The sequence below is a fragment of the Callorhinus ursinus genome, unplaced genomic scaffold (genome assembly GCF_003265705.2).
Source record: "Callorhinus ursinus isolate GAN/ISIS: 27379988/994484 unplaced genomic scaffold, GSC_fseal_2.0 scaffold61, whole genome shotgun sequence".
Taxonomy (NCBI): domain Eukaryota; kingdom Metazoa; phylum Chordata; class Mammalia; order Carnivora; family Otariidae; genus Callorhinus; species Callorhinus ursinus.
This window is the reverse complement of record NW_027397123.1, coordinates 905,662-923,840: the sequence shown is the minus strand read 5'-3', so window position 1 is coordinate 923,840 and position 18,179 is coordinate 905,662.

Genomic DNA, 18,179 nt, shown 5'->3' with positions numbered 1-18,179 from the left:
GTTGCATTGGATTCCATGATCAAGGGCCAAAGCCTGGACTCTTTGACGTCAGGAAAATATGATTAATGAATGAAGGAATGAGCAACAAATATTGTATGGGCCGCCGGATGGCTCAGTTGGTTGGGCATCTGCCTTCAGCTCAAGTAACGATCCCAGGGTCCTGGGATCAATCGCTGCAGCGGGCTCCCTGCTCATAGGAGAGTCTGCTTCTCCCTCTACCTCCCACCCCCCCCACCGGCTTGTGATCTCTCTGAAATAATCTTTTTAAAAAATCTTAAAAAAAAAACTGGGCTGGGACATTATCTCAGAGGATCCCCAGAAGAGAGGATCCAATTGCCCTGGGACTCCAGTCATCATCAAGAAATGTCCTCTTGGGGCATCTGGCAGGCTTAGGCAGTAAAGGGTGTGACTCTTGACCTCAGGGTTGTGGGTTCAAGTCCCACGTTGGGCATAGAGCTTACTTTTTTAAAATGTCCTCTCAAAGTACTTCATCCATCTATTCAATAAACATCTTCCGAGTACCTACTCTGTGCTAGGCCCTGACCTGGGTGACTGTAGGACAAAGTGATGACCACGAGAACCCAGGTCCGGCCTCACCAAATTCAGTTGATCTCAAACTCTCCAGCACTTGGTATTTTCAGTCATTCTGATTTTAGTCATTCAATTGGGTGAGTAATGGTATCTCATGGTGATTTTATTTTTATTTTTTCTCATTGTGATTTTTTTTTAAAGATTTTATTTATTTATTTGACAGAGAGACACAGCAAGAGAGGGAACACAAGCAGAGGGAGTGGGAGAGGGAGAAGCAGGCTCCTGGCTGAACAGCGAGCCCGATGTGGGGCTCGATCCCAGGACCCTGGGACCATGACCTGAGCCAAAGGCAGATGCTTAATGACTGAGCCACCCAGGCACCCTCTCATTGTGATTTTATATTTATTTATTTATTTATTTATTTATTTATTTATTTATTTTAATGTGGGGAATTCCTTTTTATTTTTATTTTTTTTCTGCTTTTTAAAAATTCAATTAGCCAAAGTATAGTACATCATTAGTTTTTGATATAATGTTCAAAGGTTCATTGGTTCAGTACAACACCCTGTGCTCATCATATCACGTGTCCTCTTCAATCTCATTGTGATTTTAATTGGCATTTCCCTAATGACAAACAATGATGAGCATGGTTTCATCTCCTTCTTTGCAATCCACATATTCCCTTTGGGGAACTGTCTGTTCAACATTTTTGCCCATTTTTATTGGCTCATTTGTCTTACTATTGAGTTGCAAGTTTCAAAAAACATATTCTGGATGGAAGGCCATTATCAGATCATCGTTTGGCAAATATTTTCTTCCTGTCTATGGCTTCCCTTTTCCATGTCTTAGCTTTGTCTATTTTTCATATATGGTTTTACCAAGGTATAATTGCAATACAATAAACTGCATATATTTATAACATAAGTTTGCAATCTGATCAATTTTGACATGTGAATACATCTGTGAAACCATCACCACAGTCAAGATAATAAACATATCCATCAGCTTCTAAAGTTTCCTCTGCCACGTTGTAACTCTTCCCTCCTGCCCTTTGTTGTTTATTAAGCACTCCCAAAATAAGTCAGAAAAGAGTCATGTATACTCTATGACTTCACTCTGGACACCCTGGAAAAGGGAGAACAATAGGGATGGAAGCCAGATCAGATTGCCAGGGCATGTCCCAAGTTGTCCTGCCCTGGCCCCAGGAACCTCCCAAGCTGGGCTGGTCTCTCCCCTGTAGGCAGATGGTGACAAACACGGAAATCATCCGGCAGGGTTAATGCCCATTTGAGTCTTTTTCTCTCATTTTATTAGTTTTCTATTGGTGCCCTAACAAATTGCCACAAGTTTAGCAGTTTATTTTTTTAAATTTTAAGTAGGCACCATGCCCCAATGTGGGGCTTAAACTCACCTGAGATTAAGAATCACATGTTCCGGGCGCCTGGGTGGCTCAGTTGGTTAAGCGACCGCCTTCGGCTCAGGTCATGATCCTGGAGTTCGGGGATTGAGTCCCGCATCGGGCTCCCTGCTTGGCGGGGAGTCTGCTTCTCCCTCTGACCCTCCCCCCTCTCATGTGCTCTCTCTCCCTCATTCTCTCTCTCAAATAAATAAATAAAATCTTTAAAAAAAAAAAAGAATCACATGTTCCTGGCTGGTGCTAGCCAGGTACCCCAAATCTAGCAGTTTATTATTTTGTTTTGTTTAAGATTTTTTAAAATTTATTTTAGAGAGAGAGAGTGAGAGAGAGAGCACGAGAGTGGGGAGGGGCAGAGGGAGAAGCAGACTCCTTGCTGAGTGGGGAGCCCGATGCAGGGCTTGATCCCAGGACTCCAGGATCACGACCTGAGCCGAAGGCAGACGCCTAACCAACTGGCCACCCAGGTGCCCCCAAATCTAGCAGTTTAAACAACACATTTCTGGATAACTCAGGATCATCTTCCTACCTTGTCTGAAAACTCAGGGGCATCCACAAAGTCCCTTTGGCCATGTAACATACCTCCGTCGCCTCCGTTTTTCTCATCCACACAACAACTTCTCAGGACCTGCTTCATCTTCCAGACAACCTGGTTTGGCTTAAGTTGACCTCAGTCAGCCTCTCCAGGAATCAGGATATTTGAGGGGGAACATTCCACCTACCAAACTTATTATGGATTTGCTAGAGTTCTTCATATATTCTGGATTCGAGTCTTTGGTAAAGATATGCGTTTCATAAATATTTTCTCCCAGTCTGTGGCTTGTCTCTTTTCTTTCTTTCTTTCTTTTTTTTTTTTTTTAAGATTTATGTATTTATTTTAGAGGGAGAGAGAGTCGGGGGGAGAGGCAGAGGAAGAGGGAGAGAGAGAGTCTTAAGCAGACTCTGTGCTAAACCCGGAGCTGGACACAGGACTTGATCTAGAGATCAGGACCTGAGCCGAAACCAAGAGTTCAACATTTAACTAACTGTGCCACCCAGGCACCTCATTGTCTTTTGATTTTCTTCGCAGTGTCTTTCAAGAGAGAAAGTTTCTTTTTAAATTTTTTTATTGTTATGTTAATCACCATACATTACATCATTAGTTTATGATGTAGTGTTCCATGATTCATTGTTTGCGCATAACACCCAGTGCTCCACGCAGAACGTGCCCTCTTTAATACCCATCACCAGGCTAACCCATCCCCCCACCCTCCTCCCCTCTAGAACCCTCAGTTTGTTTTTCAGAGTCCATCGTCTCTCATGGTTCATCTCCCCCTCCGACTAAGAGAGGAAGTTTTTAATTTCAACGAAGTTCAAGTTATCAATATTTTCCTCTATAGTTTGTGCTTTTTGTGTCCCATCTAAGAAATTCCTGCTTAACCCAAAATCAAAAGGATTTTTTTCCTAGAAGCTTCATAGTTTTAAAATTTACATTGAATTCTATGATTCCTTTTGAGTTAATTTTTGCCTATGGAGTGACATAGGCCATGAGCAGTTATATTTGTTTGTTTACATGTGGATGCTCAATCATGTCACCTTTTGTTTCTATCACATTTCCTTGGCACCTTTTGCAAAAGTCAGTTGACCAGATATGTGTGAATTTCTGGACTCTGTTCTGTTCCCTTGATACACCTATGTACCCTTTGCCAATATTACACTATTGTCTTGAAATCGCTAGCTTTATCTTAAGTCTAGAAACCAGTTGGTGTGGGTCTTCCCATTTTTTCTTTTCAAAATTGTTTTCTTTGCCTTTCCATATAAATTTAGGTATTTGCCTGTCAGTTTCTTAAATTTAAAAAAAGCCCTCCTGTGATATTGATTTGGATTTCATGGAATCTGTAGGTCAACTGAATAAGAATTGACAGCCTAACAATTTTGAGTCTTCCAACCCATGAAAATGATATATCTCTCTATTTTCTTTGATTTTTCTCATCAATATTAGTTTTTAGCATACAAATCTTGCACATATTTTGTTACATTTATTTCCAAGTATTTCATATTTTTTATGTTATTATAAGTATCACTTGTAAATTTTCAGTGTCTAATTGTTCATTGGTAGCATATAGAATTACAGGCAACTTTTGAATAATGACCTTGTTTCCTGTGGCATTATTACACTTACCAATTCTAGTAGTTGGGTTTTTGGGGTTTTTTTGTAGATCCTTCAGGATCTTCGATGTAGACAATCATGTTGTCTGTGATTAAAGACAATTTTATTTCTTCCTTCCCAATATGTATGCCTTTTATTTCTGCTTCTTGCTTTTCTGCACTGACTAGAAACTTCAGCAAAACATTGAATAGGTTGGTGAAAGTGGACATTCTTGCTTTGTTCCCAGTCTTATGGGAAAATATTCAACCCTCCACTATTAAATATGATACTAACGTTCCCTTTTCTCCTTTCCCTTCCTTGGATGTGGAAATTATGCCTGGAGTTATGACAGCCCTTTTGCCGCTAATGAGAGAAAAGTCAAGAAAATGTTTTGACATCGTTGAGCCACTAAACTAAAGCAGTCATCTCCTCCAAATTCATTGTTATGTGAGGGGGGGAAAATCCCTATTTGCGGATATTCTTTTCTTTTTAATTTTATTTTATTATGTTATGTTAGTCACCATACATTACATCATTAGTTTTTGATGTAGTGTTCCATGACTCATTGTTTGCAGATAACACCCAGTGCTCCATTCAATACGTGCCCTCCTTAATACCCATCACTGGGCTAACCCATCCCCCCACCCCCTCCCCTCTAAAACCCTCAGTTTGTTTCTCAGAGTCCATAGTCTTTCATGGTTCATCTCCCCATCTGATTTCCCCCCCTTCATTTTTCCCTTCCTACTATCTTCTTCTTCTTTTTTTAACATATAATGTATTATTTGTTTCAGAAGTACAGGTCTGTGATTCATCAGTCTTACACAATTCACAGTGCTCACCATAGCACATACCCTCCCCAATGTCCATCACCCAGCCACCCATCCCTCCCACCCCCCACCACTCCAGCAACCCTCAGTTTTTTCCTAAGATTAAGAATTCCTCATATCAGTGAGATCATATGATACTTGTCTTTCTCTGATTGACTTTTTCGCTTAGCATAATACCCTCTAGTTCCATCCACGTTGTTGCAAATGGCAAGATTTCGGGTTTTTTGATGGCTGCATAATATTCCATTGTGTATATATATATACCACATCTTCTTTATCCATTCATCTGTTGGTGAACATCTTAGCTCTTTCCATAGTTTGGCTACTGTGGACATTGCTGCTATAAACATTGGGGTGCACATACCCCTTTGGATCACTACATTTGTATCTTTGGGGTAAATACCCAGTAGTGCAATTGCTGGGTCATAGGGTAGCTCTATTTTCAACTTTTTGAGGAACCTCCATACTGTTTTCCAGAGTGGCTGCACCAGCTTGCATTCCCACCAACAGTGTAGGAGGGTTCCCCTCTTTCCGCATCCTCGCCAACATCTGTCGTTTCCTGACTTGTTAATTTTAGCCGTTCTGACTGATGTGAGGTGGTATCTCAGGATATTCTTTTCTTGCAGCCAAAGGTATTCCTAAAGTGACATAGTCAGTAGTTGCCTAGGATAGGTGTAGGACATTAACTCACAGCCAGGTAATTTGGGGTTGACCAGATGTCCAGAACTGTATGACTAGTTCAAATTCTCAAAGCTTCTGACACCATTAGGCTCTTAATATGATTGGGGGGAGAAAATAAAAAATTTAACCAACTGATTCTGGCCACACATGGATTGTTTTCTCTGAGGAAACTCTAGGGTTGATTGACATGCCCCAACCTTCCCAGTATCAGAAAAGGCAGGACAGGGACACCTAGGTGGCACAGTCAGTTAAGTGTCCAGTTCTTGGTTTCAGCTCAGGTTGTTATCTCAGTGTCCTGAGCTAGAGTTCTAGGTGAGGCTCTGTGCTCAGCGTGGAGTCTGCCTGAGATTCTCTCTCCCTCTCCCTCTGCCCCTCCTGCTTATGCTCTCTCTCTCTTTCTCAAATAAATAAATAAATAAATAAATAATTCTTAAAGAAGGAAGGAAGGAAAAGAGAAAGAGAAGAAAGAAAGAAGAAAGAAAGAAAGAAAAAAGAAAAGGCAGGACATTCCATGAGAGCAATCACGCACTTCTGTCTTCTCATCTGCCTGACAACCTGCTACCTCTTCTGGTTGACCTGGATTTGTGCAAATTCACCCCAGCCTCTGAATCTCCTACATCCACCCCAGTCCCTTTCTCAACCCCTGCAATCTGGCACCCAGCTTCACCATCCCACCACAACTGCCAGTGGTAAAGGTTGGGGAGCCTTTGGTTTGGTGGGATGACAGATAATAGGTCAAGTGATATCCCTTCCAGTCTCCTTCTACTGTGCCATCCTGAATTGTAGAAGCTGGAATGCTAAAAACATTTCCTAACTCCCTTTCAGTTAGTTCTGGATGCAGATGAAGTTCTGCCAACTAGATGCATTCACAGAGATCTGAAAGGGAGAGGTAGAGTGTAGGCCTTCTTTCCACTGTTTTAATTTTGTTCTGCAGCAGTGTCCCGAGTTTCAAGATTCACAGATGTCAAGAAGCAGTGGGACAAATTCATAATCTCTGAATCACAACCACAGGGCACATTCTTGAGGTTAACAGTTCTGGCAATAACCTCATGATTCCACAATCTTCTTTTAACTGGAGCAGTGTTACTCATCAGGGTTCAGTCAGGAAACTAGAAGTACTCTAGGTATTTCAAGGAACAGGGCTTAAATTCAGAGATTTGGTTGCACAGGTGTTTGGAAGGCTGACTGAGCAAAAAAAAAGGAACACCAGAGTAACCCAAATATCAGCAATGGAATAAATAAACCAGCTCTCACCTCTAGGATTGAAGGAACAAAGACAGATGGTGCTCCCAGAATCCAGGATCTTTGCAGTAAGTCCCCACTGGATGGGTTCTCAGACTGTCAAGATCTGTGCTGGAACCTCCAAATCTCCAAGGAGGCACAATGGCCACTCATGCTCCAACTTCTGAAGGGAGCTCCCTGCAGCAGGTGCCCAGGCTCCAAGGAGAGAATTTTGAAGATGGTTCTCTGACCATCCATGGCATGCAGCATATTGGACTACTGGTGTGTTTTAGGGGCTACAGAGCAGCTAGTACTGGGAATACTGCAGTATTCCAACTAGAGCTAGAGCTGTTCATTGTATAGTGGATGTTATGATAAATGAGCCAGAACCCCATTCAAGAATGAAGAACTTACTTCTCCAGGAGCTAGGAGGGCTTAGCTGTCAGCTGTCTTTGGGAGTTGCCCAAGTTGAAGAAAACTGCTTTACCTAAATTCACACCTCCTTCCAGGGACAGCCTGCATCCAACGACTGATAAATGTGGGGGTCTAAAGACCCAGATAGCTCATCCCAACTCAAGACAATTCTGAAGGACCATCCAGAGCTCCCACCGGGTGGGGGGGTGGTCTTTGCTGGGAATATATCACAGCTCCACATCCCCCCTGCCCAATCCTGTTACATTTCCCTCCCTTCCACAGGTATTGATCCTGAGAGTGCCCCCTGGTCTTCTTTCTAGGAACCCCATCTACGAGGTGCTGCTACTGGAAGGATGCTGATCTGAGCTAGAAGCAAGAAGAAAGTTCCTGCTCCCTTCTTCTCTCATTGGCAGAACTTAATCAGAAGATGGCAGAGAGTCCAGGAAAATGCAGCGTGTAGGTTTTCTGCCCTACGATCATGGAACATGGAGTACACATGGAGTAGAGACAAATGAGCTTGGGGCTGAGACTACAGATGAACTATCAGTCCTCCCAAGTTGCTCCTGAATTCAACAGTCCCACAATAGTCTCCTGAATTCCCTGGTTGTGGGAGAAATAACAGCTCTCTGGTGGGCAAGCTCTGCAGCATTTGTTGGAAGGTCATTCCTGGACGCCAAGCCTACAGCTTTCTCCTCCAAGCCTTTGAGTGATTTTATAAGTGTATTAGTCAGGGTCTCCAGAGAAATAGAACCAATAGGTGATCTATAGATATAGAGGTATTAATATATATAATTATCATATATTATTGTGATGTTTTTATATCACAATATAAAATATATATATAAATATATAGAGAGAGATTTTTTTAAGGAATCTGCTCACATGATTATGGAAGCTGGCAAATCCAAAATCTGCATGGTGAACTGGAAAACTGGCTACCCTGGGAAGAGACAAGGTTGCAGTTCAAGTCCAAAAACTCTGCTGGGAAATTTTTCCTCTTGCTCAGGGGAGGTCAGTCTTTTGTTCTATTCAGGCCTTTGATTGAATGAGGCCCACCCACGTTATGGAGAACAATCTGCTTTACTCAAAAGTCCATGGATTTAAATGTTAATCTCATCCAAAAATGCCCTCACAGAAACATCCAGAATCATGTTTGGCCAAATGTCTGGGCACCATGGCCCAGCCACGCTGACACTTAAAATTAACCATCACAGTAAGTGCCTAAATCCTACTATGAACCCCTTTTTGTTTAGAATAGCTAGAGCGGTTTATTCCTCCTACAAATGAACCCTGACTGATATAAATATCAGTCTTTTTGCAAGATATCTGTTAGCCACTTCAAAGTCTTTCTCTTTGCAAAGTCTCTTTGTTGAAGTTGAAGAGAGTTGGAAAGATAACCTGGCGTGAGATCACTTGGATTTAGGTCCCAGATCTGCCACTTACTAGGTATATGTGACTTTGATCAAATCATCTCCCTTGTCTGTACCTCACTTTCCTCTGAAATAAGATAGATAAAAATAGGGCCTAGCTCATAAAGTTATTGAAAATATAGGTATTTAATATCTATAAATCACTTAGAATAATTCTTGACACTTCATCAGTGCTCAGTAAACGTTAGCTATCATCCCCATCATCATCATCCTCATCGCCTATCTATGGCCCCAAAGCTTCATCGTCCACTTAAGCTTAATGATTTCCCCAAACACTAGGATGTAGGGACTCTTGGCCAGTCTTTCCAAGGAATTCTGAGTCAGGGGAGGGAAAATAGGAATAAGGGCAAGGGAGGAAGGGAACAGAGACAGACAAATAGATTCAGGCTGTGGGGGAATCTAGCTACAAAACCAATTCAAGAAAAAAAAAGCAAGAGAAATTTATTTCTACATTGTTGTCAAAGAACACCAGAGAGTTGAAAATTTTTCTAGGCATGAAAATCTGGGTTGTTTATATTCGAACCAGATATTTCGAAATCTTCAAGGCATTTTGGAACCACCAGTGGAATAATTCATTCAAATAAGGATCACCAACAATTTTCATCCTTTGGGTGAAAAGATTTGAGAGAAAAGATACTCACACAGTCTCCTGTATCATCCCACAGATGACTTATTAATTAGAAGGAAGGAAAGAAGCCTTTACAAGGGTGAAATCTGGCAGACTTCACCTTAACCCAATCACCAAAAAGGAAACGAACTAAAATCATGTTCCTCATGACACAGTGCACTGAGGACAAAACACCATCTTTGAATTATTCTTGCCAAAAACATTTAAACTGAATTTAAATCATGAAGAAACAATCAGACAAATCCAAGTCAAAATTTTCTGTACAATAACCAGCTTTGGACTTTCCAAAAACGTCAATGTCATAAGAGAATAAAATGAAACAGAAAGGCTGTGGAACAGCTCCAGATCAAAGGACAGAAAGAAACATGTCATCAACATCTAAACGCAATGCATGGTCCTTGATTGGATTGGATCCTGGATTTGAAACTATATATATTTTTAAAGAACAAAGATATTATTGGTATCACTGGATAAATTTGCATATGGAGTGCATACGAAATAATATAGTGTTGATCCTGTTACCGTAATGTTAAAATTTTGGAGCACTGTGATTCATGTCAAATAATGTCCTTGTTTTGAGGAGATTCATAGGAAGTATTTAGGTGTAAAGGACTCAGATATCTGCAATTATTTTCAAGTGGGAGAGAGAGACAAAAGGAGGTAAAATGGTTTGGGTTTTTTTTTTATTATTAATTTATCTATTTGTCAGAGAGAGAAAGAGAGAGCACAAGCAGGGGGAGCGGCAGGCAGAGGGAGAAGCAGCCTCCCTGCCAAGCAAGGAGCCCGATGCAGGACTCAATGCCAGGATCCCGAGATCATGACCTGAGCGGAAGGCAGACGCTTAACCGACTGAGCACTCCGGCGCCCCAGGAAGGTAAAATGTTAACACTGGTGAATCTAGGGGAAGGGCTTAGGAACATCACTGTACCTACTACTATCACTTTTCTGTAAGAGTGCAAAATTTCCAAATAAAAAATTAGAGGCTAATCAATAAGTATTTCTTTTTAAAACTTCTACCAGGTTTCAAACAATTATAAGGTTTTTTTCCTGCTCCTTGGGGTCTTAGCCAGAGATCCATTTGTTCAGCAGTTACTGAGTGCCTACTGTGTACCAGGCATTACTTTAGGCACTGGGTAAGCAGTGGTGAACCAAACACAAAAATCCTTGCTTTCCTAGAACTGACATTCGAGTGGGAAGTGTGTCTCAACCTGCCATTTCGGCTGCTCACACTGGCACCCTCACCATTCGGCCAGAGGTATGTGGCAAAGCCTGCTAGTGGCCCAGGCTGTACCCATTCTCCACTTATTTAGTAACAGAACACTGATTTAATGGCAGGTGGCAGTGTGCCCAGCTAAAAGATATTTATCAGCCTTCCTTGCAGCTAGGATAACTAAGACCAAAAAAAAAAAAAAAAAAAGACAAAACCCTCCAGTCATTGGGTGGGACTTCCAGGAAAGTTTCCTACCACCTGTCAGCTGGTGCCCTTCATCCCCTTTACCCCTCCGGTGTGACTGTTGCTTTGAATATGCCCCGGCTCCAGCAGCTGCAGTGAACCAAGGGATGACCTGTAAATGTAATCCGTGTGCTGAGCCTCGCAGAGCAGGAGGCTAAAAGGCACTGCATCCCTGATGACCCCGTGGAGCTGAAATACTAGCCCCACCTCTGGACTTGTCTCACGTGGGAGAGAAACAGACCTCTATCTTGCAGGGGGTCCCTGTTCTAATAGTCATGTATAATTCGCAGCTGATACAAGAGCACTCACGGACACCAACACGCCAGCCAGAGGGGATGGGACCAGCATGATGGTGGCATTTATTGAGTGCTGTCTACAAGCCAGGCGTTGATTTAAGTATTTTGCCTGTGCTAACTTATCTAATCCTCACAGCAACCCTGTGAAATGGATGAACTTTAACCCATTTTACAGGTGAGGACACTGAGGCATGGTGCAGTTGAGTCACTTGGCCAAGGTCACACCGCGTAACAGGTAATGGAGCCAGGCTATGACCCAGGCCATCTGGAGCCTAAGCCCCTTCTCTTAGAGCAAACTGTTCTGCCCCATAAACATGCGGGAGCCCCAGGGCAGGGCAGTGGACTGACCTGAGCCACAACCACACCACTCCGAAGCCCCTATATGGTCCCCTCCCACACTGACCGTGACTTGGCCACATGACTGGCTCTGGCCATTGGGGCATTAACACAGAAACTTGCTAAGTGCTTGTGTATTGGAAATACTCTTGCCACCTTGCAAAGAAGCCCAGTCTGGACTACTGAATGGTGAAAGAACCCCATGAAAGAAAGACCCACCCACCCAGATGAGCATCCCAGCTGACCCCAGCACCCAGCGCACCAGCTGACAACAGCCTCGTGAGTGAGTACGGGAGAAAAACTGCTCAGCCAACTCTTAGAATCTTGAGAAATAACAAGTCACTGTTGTTTTTATCCACCAAGTGTTGGGGTCATTTGTCATGTATCAGTAGATAACTGAAACAGGCAGACAGAGACATAGGAAGGGACCTGAGGAAACGTGCGGAGGAGAGGCAATTAAATTCATCAACCATTTATTAAAGTGCCATGTCCTGTAGGTCCCAGGGGAAGCTAAGGAGAGGGAAGAATGAAATCAGAAGCTCAGGGGTGCCTGGGTGGCTCAGTCGGTGAAGCGTCTGCCTTCGGCTCAGGTCATGATCCCAGGGTCCTGGGATTGAGCCCCGCATCGGGCTCCCTGCTCAGTGGGGAATCCGGGAATCCCTTTGTCCCTCTCCCCCTCCTCCCTGCTCTTGCTCTCTCTCTCTTTCTCAAATAAATAAATAAAATCTTAAAAAAAAAAAAAAGAAAAAAGAAATCAGAGGGTCAGACAGTCCCTGCCCTCAAGGAGCTGACATTCTCTGGTCCCAAAAGATTCCTGCACATGGGAGGCAGTATAGATTGGTTACTGAGCTCAGGAGACTGCAGGTGTGGGTGTGGATCTTGGCATCACCACTTCCTAGTTGTACGAGCTTTGCAAGTTATTTCACTTCACTGGGCATCATCCATTCATCCACAAATACTTGTTATTAAATCCTGGAAAATGCAAGCTAATCTATAATGACAGAAAGCAGATCTCTTGATGCCTGGGGAAGGGAATGGACAGCTGTATACAGATGTCGAGATGCATCAATACCTTTTAAATGTGTACCGTTCATTGTATGTAAATTACACCTTGATGTGATGTTTACTTCTATGTGTCAACTTGGCTAGATTATAGTTTCCAGTTAATTCAATTAAGCACTAATTTAGGTGTTTCTGTGAAGCTATTTTGTAGATGTGTTTAAAGTCTGCAATCAGTTAATCTAGGAGATTATCCTCAATAATCTGAGTGGGCCTCATCTGATCAGCTGAAAGGTTTTAAGAGCAAAACTAAGTGGTGGTGGGGGGTTTCTCTGCAGGAAAAGAAATTCTGCCTGTGGACTGCAGCATCACCTCCAGCATGAACCAATTACTTGGAATACAACAATCTCTACATGATAAATAAGGTGATATAGATAGATAGATAGATAGATAGATAGATAGATAGATAGATAGATAGATAGATAGATAGATGATAGAGATATATACTCTACTGATTCTGTTCTCTGGTAGAACCTTGACTGACACACTTAATAAAGGCATAAAAAAAGTTTAAGAAATCTACATAAAGGTAGAAAAAAATAGCTACTAGTCTCTGTTGAAATACAACTTGAAATTATGATTTAAAATGCCAGGCATTGGGGCACCTGGGTGGCTCAGTTGGCTGGGCATCTGACTCTTGATTTCGGCTCAGATGACGGTCTCAAGGTTGTGAGATTGAGCCCAATTCAGGGCTTTATGGTAAGAGAGTGACTATAAAGGTGGAAAGAGAATTCTATTTTTTTAAATTTTTTATTCAAATTATTTATTTGAAAGAGAGAGACATAGCGAGAGAGGGAACACAAACAAGGGGACTGGTAGAGGGAGAAGCAGGCTTCCCGTGGAGCAGGGAGCCCGATGCAGGGCTCGATCTCAGGACCCTGGGATCATGACCTGAGCCGAAGGCAGACGCTTAACGACTGAGCCACCCAGGCGCCCCAAGATGGAAAGAGAATTCTAAAGGGTGCCCTAAGTCTGAGAAGGAGTACCCAAGGTAGGACAAACTTGAAGGGGGGTTCAGACCTCCACCACTGGATGGTGAAGAAGTTCTCTGGATCACCAGGGTCAGAGCTGGTCAACAGTCGTCATGTGGGTAGAAACAGCACTTGGCGTGGGTGGGGGGGGGCACACAAGCCAAGGCTGGTGAGGGACTGCACAGAGGAAGTTGGGGGGGGCTGTGAAGGTGCTGATTGACCTGGGAGCTAAAGAGGACACTGCCCGCAGGGTCTGGCATACTTCTGTGTGTGGTGTGGCCAATGCAGCTCCAAGCCAGGTGTATGGGATGAGGATTGGGTCATCAGCTTACTAGACAGCCAGCCCCACATCCCTCACTCCATCCCATCCCACTCCCCAACACACACATGCTTGGAGCTGAGGGGAGAGTGTGAAAGCAGTGACCTGTCAGGGCACAGCCTATGCTGCCTGAGGATCCCGGATACCCTACTGCCACCCAAGTCAAGAGAGAAAGCACATTGGGGTGCCTGGATGGCTCAGTCGTTGGGCATCTGCCTTTGGCTAGGGTCATGATCCCGGGATTCTGGGATCCAGCCCTGCCTCGGGCTCCCTGCTCGGCGGGAGGCCTGCTTCTCCCTCTCCCACTCCCCCTGCTTGTGTTCTCTCTCGCTGTGTCTCTCTGTCAAACAAATAAATAAAATCTTTAAAAAAAAAGAGAGAGAGAGAGAGAGAGAGAGAGAGAGAGAGAGAGAGAGAGAGAGAAAGCACATGGAAGCTGGAGAACGCTGTCCTTGGGAGTAACATGGCCAGGTGAAACCACTTGGGACCAGGCAGTGGAAAGAAAAGAACCCTAGCAACTAGAACCAGGAAAGAGAGCGCCTTTCTCCTCCAATGTCCCTCCAGCGCCCTCTACAGGCCAGGCTGAACAACTTCCTGGTTGGCCAAGGAGAAATAGCAAGGCCCAGCTCCATTACCAAAGCGCAGGCAAAAAGAGTGAATTTGGAGCCAAGAAGCAATAAACTTAAAACCTCCACAAATGCTCCCCCACATTTTGGTAATTTGCCACATAATGAGACCCACCCTTCCTCAGATAGAAGCCAAAAAACTCACACCCCCAGATTCCCTTTCTCCTAGGCAGTATTTCTGTAGACATATGACCTGGACTCCACCAGTCAGATGCATCCACCTAAGCTTGGGTTCAAAAGTGAGCCACAATACCCAAGAGAAATGAAAACATATACCCACACAAAATCTTGAACAAATGTTCATGGCAGGATCATTCATAATAGCCAATGAGTGGAAACAACCCAAAAGTCCACCAAATGACTTTTGGATAAACAAAATGCAGTGTATCCATAGGATCAAATACAGTACCAACCATAACGAAGTACTGATATGTGACAACATGGATGAACCTTGAAAACATTATACTAAGTCAAAGAAGCCAGACACAGACATACTATATGATTCTATTTGTATGAAATGTCTAGAATAGACAAATAGATAGAGATGAAAGTAGATTAGTGGTTGCCTAGGGCTGTGTAGGGAGAGGGGGTTGGGAGGAAATGAGGAGTGAAGGCTAAAGCATATGGGATTTCTTCGGGGGTTGATGAAATGTTCTAAATTGTTCTAAAATTGATGGCTTCACAACTCTGTGAATATATTAAAAATCCATGGAATTGTACACTTGAAATGGGTGAATTATATGGTATGTGTATTATATCTTGATAAAGTGGTTACCAAAAAACATGTACTATGGTGTCAGGTAGGGCCAGGGAGTACGAGATGCATGAGACCGACTAGAGTCTGAAGCCTGGCTTTGCCACTTACAAATCGTTTGACCTTGGGGCGCCTGGGTGGCTCAATCAGTTAAGTGTCTGACTCTTGATTTCGGCCCAGGTCATGATGTCAGGGTTCATAGATCGAGCCCTGCCTCAGGCTCTGTGCTCAGTGTGGAGTCTACTTGAGATTCTCTCTCCCTTTCCCCTTGCCCTTCCCCCCAGCCCCTGCTCATGTTCTCTCTAAATAAATAAATAAAATCTTTTTAAAAAATACAAATAAAAAAATAAAGACAATGGTTTGACCTTGACTGAGTTGCCTCACCTTGCTGACCCTTGGTTTCCTCATCTATAAAATTGGAACAATAATAGTACCTACTTCATGTAGTGATTGTAAGAATTAAATGAAGTCACTAACAGTAGCTGGGAGATAAGAAGTGCTCAGTAAATGTTGGGTTTCGTTCTTAAAAAAAAAAAAAGTGAGCCACAAGCATGGAGAGCAGTCACCTGGTAGCCCCTGCAACAGAAGCCTCTAGTTCTTTGAAGGAGATTGTGAAGGATGCTCCTAGAGTCTGGTCCTGACTATCAGAGGTTCTAAGCAGCAGGGATGGGGCTTCACCGCCCCCCCCCCCCAGAGAGGCCCTTGTGGAGCAGTTAGGGATTATTCTAGGTTTTAGGTTCATAATCTGCCTTTCTGCCCTCTCCAAGCAAGAATCCATGAGCCTCTCGATGTCCTTATCACATGTCTTTGCTCAAACTAGCCAGTGTGGACCCTGTTGTTTGCAACTAGGAGCCGTGACACAGGGAGAAAGGAGGTTGTTCAAGAGACAACAATGAGGCCATCTGGTAGAGAAGTGGGGTGAACAGGGAGATGAGGTTAGAAGGCCTGGAGGGGCTAGCTCTCAAAGGGCTTTGTTAGGCATGACAGGTGATTTGAACAGAGGGGGGATATCATCTCTGGCTGTATGTGGACAGTCACAGACGGGAAGAGGGAGGGGGTCAGGGAGGGGGCTGCTGGGAATGCCTGGGCAGGAAGTGACCACAGACAGGGCAGGATGGGGGTGAGAAGAGGATCAGAAGTGGGTGAATTTGGGGACATTTTGGAAGTACAGCCAGCAGGATTTGCTGATGAATGTGTGGGAGACAGACAGACAGACAGAGTGACAGAGACAAAGAAAGGGAGAAAAAGAGGGAAAGAGAGAGAGGTCAAAGGTGACTTGATGGTTGCAATGAAACCTCAATTCATCAACAGGAAAAGGAGAACAATACTGGAGAAGGTCATCATGAGGAGTCTGTATAATCATGGGTATAAAGAATTTTGCACATTTCATGTACCACTGTCATCCTTATTTACTATGGGGTGTGTTTGGGACAATTCATGCAAACTCATCATCTTTGTCCTGGAACCGCCCAAACCCTCCATGTGTCCCCTAAGATTCCAAGAAAGGCCTCCACCATGCTCCAGTTTCTTCAAAAACATCTGCCCCCTTACTTTGTGCCCCTAACAAGGAAAATAAGGCCTGGACTCAGGGAAACTACCCCCGTCACCACCACCAACTCCATGGGTTCTAAGGATTTACCAGTCCAGGAGTCTTTTTCCAAAAGACTTCCAGGCTCCCTGCTCTAGCCTCCTTTCTGTTTCTCTTTCAAATTCAATCTCTCATCTGTCACCTCCTGGCCACTGCCCACCTGGCCTCCCCAGTTCTGCCCAAACCCTGCCTGCAAGTTCTAAATTCAGATGGTGCAGTTGCTTCACTTATTTAAACTGGATTGTCCCTCCAGCCAATCCAGTGGTTTTGCTTGCTTAACAATCCCCTGGGGAATTCTAAAGATACCAATGTCTAAGACCAGAGATTCCCCTGGTCTTAATGATTACACTCTATCAGTGGGGCCCCAAACTTTAACGGCCATTGGAATCAGCTGGAAGTCTTGCTAATACATAGATTGCTGGACCCTAGAATTGCTGAATCTGTAGTTCAGACAATGGGCATTTCTGACAAGTTCCTAGGTGAAGCTGATGCTGCTGGCCCAAGGATCGCACTTTGAGAACAGCTGCTCTACATCAAGAGGCAGTTAAAACTCTTGCTTCTGAGAGTGTGATCCACAGACCATTGGCATCACCTTGGGAGAGTGTTAGAAATGCAGAATCTCAGGCCCTGTCCCTGACCTATTAATCGGAAATCTGCATTTTGCCAAGATCCTCAGGTGATTCGTACACGTGTTAAAAGTTTAAGGAGCATTGAGTTCCATCCCAGTTCTGCCTATAATTAACTGTGAGATTTGGAAGTGTCTTCTTGAAGTCTCAGTTTCCTCGTCTATAAAATGGGGCTAATAGGAATTGCTGCCTCATAAGATCATAGTAAGCATTAAATGAGTTAACGCAAATACAGTGCTTGGCATAGGATATGCACCAAATAAATGGTTATTATTATTGTCAGCTCTTGTCAGCTCCCCCAAGTGTTTCTAATATGCAGCCAAAAATGAGAAACACTGAGCAAGGCTAAAATCTGCCCCTTGGGGCCCCAGGAGCCATGGAGATGTAGATAAAAGAGTGGAAACAGACTAAAATGGAGATGCAGACACCAAGCTAGGGACCAGAGCCCAAAAACAGCAGCAAAGCGCCACACGCTGCAATCCAAGAAATCAAAAGCTGAACCCAAACGGGGAGACTGAGACTCCAAGAGAATCACACACACAGAAAAGAAGTAGCAACCATTTCCACAGCCAGAAATTAGAGGCAAAGCTAGGTGAGGCTGACTTCCCTCCCCTGATCAACTATCCATCTATCCATCCATCCATCCACCCATGCATCCGTCCATTCACCATCCATCCATCCACACATCCATCATCCATCCACCCATCCATCCGTCCATTCACCATCCATCCATCCACCCATCCATCATCCATCCACCCATCCATCCATCCATTCACCATCCATCCATCCACCCATCCACCATCCATCCACCCATCCATCCATCCATTCACCATCCATCCATCCACCCATCCATCATCCATCCACCCATCCATCCATC